This window comes from Hevea brasiliensis, chromosome 4 (genome assembly GCF_030052815.1).
Source record: "Hevea brasiliensis isolate MT/VB/25A 57/8 chromosome 4, ASM3005281v1, whole genome shotgun sequence".
In the NCBI taxonomy this organism is placed as follows: domain Eukaryota; kingdom Viridiplantae; phylum Streptophyta; class Magnoliopsida; order Malpighiales; family Euphorbiaceae; genus Hevea; species Hevea brasiliensis.
The window spans coordinates 114,815,755-114,821,754 of record NC_079496.1 but is presented as its reverse complement, the minus strand read 5'-3'; positions in this window follow the sequence as shown (position 1 = coordinate 114,821,754).

The window sequence follows — 6,000 nt, the reverse complement described above, 5'->3', positions numbered from 1 at the left end:
CCTTTATTTCCTGTCATGTGCCTAGAGCAGCCACTATCAATGTACCAATGTTCTGCTCCAAAGATACTCCTTAGCGGCGCACTGAAATCGATTAAGCGTTCTTAGGTACTATGTACAGCTGATCCTTCTCGATTAGTATTGTCGCTTTGGCCATGGGCCTCACGGATTTGTCCCTTGGGAGGTTTCATTCCCAAAAGCGCGCGGTTGGGAATGAAACCTCCCAAGGGACAAATCCGTGAGGCCCATGGGCCAAAGCGGACAATACTAACTGGAGAAGGATCGGGCTGTTACATACCCAAGCAACTTTGGGTCCTTGAGTGTTAGTAATATTAGGTAAGGTTCCTTTAGGCACCCATACTTTCTTTGCCTTAAAGGTTCCTTTCCTAATAGGATAAGCATTAATCATATGACCTTTATGATTACAATAAAAGCATGTAATACTTGGTTGAGAAAAGGAAGTAGCTTTAACAAAAAATTGTCTGTATTTTCCATATTTCATAAATCCATCATAACCAATTCTAAATTTTTCATTTGTGGATCTTTGATTCCCAAGAAGTATATCAAGTATTTCTTTTCCTTTTGTAAATTTAGTTAAATCTCTTGTCAAAGATTCAACTTTTGCCTCAAGAATTCTGTTTTTCTCAAGAAGTTGTTCACACACTTCTTTTGATCTTTGTAGCTCATCATTAACTTCCTTAAATAATTTCATTTGTGATTTGTAAAATTCATTTTCCTTTGAAGCCATACTCAAGGATATATTTTCTGATCTTAAAGCACAATTTTCATGAACTAAAATTTTGCATTTCTTTTTAAAAGTTCTATATTTATCATATGTCTTTACAAATGCAAGTACTAATTCATCAACATTAGAAAGTTCAAGATTTACCTCATTTTCACTATCTTCGATGTGTGAGCTTTCACATTTTTCTTCAATTGCCATCATACAAGTGTTTGCAACTTCTTTGTCACTTGTTTCATCATTTGATGAAGAGTCACTATCACTCCATGTTGCTGCCATTGCCTTTTTGCTTTTATCCTTTCTAAACTTGTTTTTCTTCTTCAATGTAGGACACTTTGGCTTGATGTGGCCTAGTTTGTTACACTCATAACAAACTATTTCACTTGAATGAGTTGAAGTCTTTGGAGCATATTTTTTTTGTGAACTTCTTGTATTTGCTTCCACCTTTTCTAAATGCTATTTTGAATCTTTTGACTATCATAACCATATCTTCATCATCATCACTTGAAGCACTTGAATCATCACTGGAACTAGCTTTAAAAGCAACACTTTTCTTTTTCTCATCTACCTTTTCGGATATGAAGGCTATAGCTTTCTTTTTCTTTTGATCACTTTCTTTCTCATCTTTCTTATAGATCATCTCATGTGCAATGAGAGAACCAATTAGCTCATCATAGGTGTATTTTTTGAAATCCTTGGTGTCTTGAATAACAGTAGTATTTGCTTCCCATGACTTTGGAAGAGACCTCAAAATTTTCTTTACAAGTTCTTGTTTCTCAAATCTCTTTCCAAGAGCTTTAAGAAGATTGACAATATCTGTAAATCTGGTACTCATTTCAGCAATAGTTTCACCAGGTTTCATCTCAAATAACTCATAATCACGGATGAGGAGGTTTGCCTTTGACTCTTTCACCACATCAGTTCCTTCATATGTGACTTCTAGTTTGTCCCATATTTCTTTTGCAGTTTGACATCCTGAAATACGATTATACTCATTAATATCATGAGCACAATGAAGAATGTTAATAGCCTTAGTATTTGTAGAAATTTTCTTCCAATCATTATCATCAAATTCAACTTCAGCTTTAGGAATTTGTACAGTTCCTTCACTGGTTTTATAAGGAATATAAGGACCATCTTTAATTATTCTCCAAGCATCAATGTCAACAGATTGTATAAAGTTTCTCATTCTAGTTTTCCAAAAAGAATAATTTGTGCCATTAAAAATTGGTGGTCTAGTGATGGAATAACCTTCAGTTAAGGGGGCAGGTATACTAGCTGAGTTTCTAGATGAACTAGCCATTTGTATGGATCACTCTAAGGGGTTTAATCCTCAAGCAAGAGAGACAAGCTCTGATACCAAATTGATGTCCCAAAATATGTCCAAGAGGGGAGTGAATTGGACTTTAAAAATAATTTTCGGTTCTTGCTCAAAACCTTTGAAAATTGCAGCTAGGTTCAACTCAATTTACTAATGTGAAATATGAACAATACAGCTCTATTGACATGTTGATTCAAAGTTAGGCTATATGCAATCAGTATACTGATCTAACAAATTATATTAGCATTCAGTGGAGATATCAGTAATTTGGATAATTTTTAAGACAGCAACCAGAGCAGTATACCAGATATATTAATTGACATCAGATCAAACAACAAGCAGATTAAATCAGATATCAGCAGATTTAGCAGTAAACTAATTTTCTCAATTTGTAGCAAGGTTAACAGCAAACAATATCAACTTTCATATTAGCAAAAGCATATCAATCATAAAGTTAAAATGCATAAATGTAAAGAGCAAGGGTTGAGAAAATGAACACTGAAATTTTATAGTGGTTCGGCTTAACTAGCCTACATCCACTCTCTCAAAGATCCCACTTTGAGTCTTCACTTCACTATTCTTCTCTTTTAAAGGCAAGAGACAAAAAGCCTTTTACAAATCTTCTCACCAAAGCTTTTACAAATAGCTTCACACTTCTACCAAGTGTTATCCCAAACACTTTATCACAATCAAGCTTCAATAGGTACTTGAATAACCTCTCATAAATGATAATAATGTGTTTAAAACTCACTTTCACTCAATACAACAGAATCTATAAAGAAGAGATGAGTAAATAAGCCAATGATGAGCAATAAAAACACTTTGAGCACTTTGAATGAAAGATTTTATGATTTTGAACAGTGGAGAGACTTTCATTAAGTGCAAAATGGCCAAAGGTAGGTGTATTTATAGCTTTGGAACGTTTTTGACCGTTTGAGAACTCATTTGAACGTTACAATTACGAATTTCAATAAAATAGCCGTTATTTTGTCTTTTTCTACGATGTTGTGCAGAGTTGAGACAGTTAGCATACTGGAGAAAATAGCAAACCAGTTAGCATACTAAAATAAGTAGCAAACCAGTTAGCATACAAGGAAAACTTTTCTGCATAACTTTCAAAGCTATAAAACTTTACACCAAATCATAGTCAAACACTTTTTAGGCCAATAATAATATTTAAAAGAAAAATCTTTTGAGGGATTGAAAATAAGTATCATTGACTTCTACTCTTCAATTCTTTTCACAAGCAATCCTAAAAGAAATAAAACTGACTCTTTATACTATATGTATCTTCAATTCTGATTTTCAATGCAGCCTTGGAAGGTAACATTTTCTTCTTTTATCTCCTTTGATTCATCATGTGTTATCTTTAGAATATTATCCTTTCTTCAAAAGCACGAATTCATTATAAAATCATTGTGTCTTTTCCTTTTGTTCTTTTGAGAAGCACAACACTTAAAACAATGTTAGTATGATTCTAGTTGAGTTTTGGTATCATCAAAATCTATGCTCCTTTAAGCTTGTAGGGTCAACAATTATATTTTTATTATATAATTTTTCTATGTCAGATGAAAAATTTACGTCAACTCAATTGTAACTTATTATATTTTAAATATGTAATAGAAATTTTAAAAATTTAGAGTGAAATCATATGCTTGGACAAAATTTTCTAGAAAAGTATTATTTATTTTCAATATTATTAAAAATATATTAAAATTTTTATTTTATTGTTTTTATAGTTAAAATATATTAAATTTAATTTTTAAACTCTCCGACTAATATGTTTAAGAAGATATTTTTTTTGTTTATTATTTTTATTAATATTATTATTGAAAATTGAGGGTGAAAAATTAAAACACACTTTAAAAAAGCATTTTTCAAAATAATATTAAAAAAATAACTAAAAAATATCTACTTATTTTGAAGTTTTATAATTAAACTTTAAATTATTTCTTATATTACTTATTTAATATATTTTTAATTTTTTTTAATAATAAGTTCAATAATTGTGCTATAAAGACTTTAAATTTATGATAAATTTTGACAATTGTCTCTAAACTTATCTAGTTGTAACATTACAGTCTTTCAACTTAAAAATGTAATATAAAATCTCATCAACTTTCAAATTTTGTACAATAAAATCTCTTTAACCTCCAATTACTTATTTTTCAGTTAGACATTAACTTGGACAGTTCTAACATGGAGCTTAGTCAGTATTTCTCTTTTTTCTCTTAAGTCATGTGTAAATTGAATCTTTATTCTTTCTGTAGATAGAATAAATTTTTACATGTAAAGATAATAATTTTACACTTTATATAAAAGAGGAAAGATAAATATTGACTAAGCATTATGCAGGAGTTATTTACATCAATTTCTAACTGAAAAATCAGTAATTGAAAGTCAAAAAAATTTTATTCTGAAAATTTTAAAAGTTTATAGAGTTTTATATTATATTTTAAATTTAAAATATTATAATATTATTATTATATAAGTTCATGGACAGTTATAAAAATTTATCATTAAATTTATGATTTGAGTGTGGTGTGGGTATAGGTGTTTGGTTGCGGTAGCAAGGGTTAACGCGCATTTGTATGAGATGGGCTGTATTGGAGCCCAAAACTCAGTGTTCTACTTTTTAACGGAGTTGAAGGCCGCATCATATGCGGACCAATGCTTGTTTCGAAAACTGAAGCTCGTCTTATCCAGCAATGATCCCCACTGATTTAGCCCCAAACAGTTACTCCAACAAGGCTTAGCTAAACCAATAACCTCGTGATAAGAATAAGGCCAAAATTGGCAACTTCTATAATTTTAAATATATTTTTTTGAATTCTCTTCATTTACCATTTAAATTTTCTATTTTTTAATAAATTTATATTTTTTATAATTTTTATTCAATTTTGATAGATAAATTAAAACGTTTTAATATTTATTTATCGTTAATTACAACTTTTGGAATCTAAATTACATTGTATCCCATTGCTACTTGATAATTATTATGAATTTTAACATATTTTTCTAAATTTTCTTAGTTTGATAATTTTTTTTCTATTTCTTAGAAATGCCAAATGTCACTTTTTATGCTAAAAATAGGTAACACGTTTTTCTCAAATATATGTCCTATAATTTTAACATTTGCTTTTCATACAAGGATATTAGATTCTTTCTAATATATATATATATATATATATATATATTAGATTCAATATGGTTAATTTTTTATTTAAATATTAAATTAATAGATGAAAAAATAATTTTTTGTGAAAATAATGTATGTGCGTGCATATTAGCCAAAAAAAAAAACTAAATAGTAAAAAATATGACAATTGGACTTAAAATGTTAAATATTTATGTGAATTTATATTTATATTCATAATTTTTAATTTTGTGTGAAATAACAAAATTTTTAAGATTTGTCACCATTTTATCTAAAAGAGTGAATTGGAATTCAAAAAGTTAATGATAAATTATAATATAGTATTTGAAATTTTATTTAATTAACGAATAAAAATTTCAGATATAATTATAATTTAACGTAAACATTTAATTTTTATAATTTATTGATTAAATTTTATATTTATAAATAAAATATATTTTATATTTATTTTTAATTAAAATTTTATACTAAAAAATATTTTTATTAATTTTAATTAACGTATTTATCTTATGAATCAAGTAAAATAAATCTATATATCCAAATATAAAATGTAAAAATAAATATATACCTTTTTATGTAATAAATTTAAAAATAATATGTAATTAGAAATATTATATCTCACATGAATTGTAGTATCCATTAAATAAATTATATATTTTATCTATAATTTACTTTAATTAATATGTATATTTTATTTAATGAATATTATAATTCATGATAATTTGAGTTTAAGTAATATTTTTATTGAATTTTTTATTTTTTTTTTCTTGCAAAGAGAGGTGT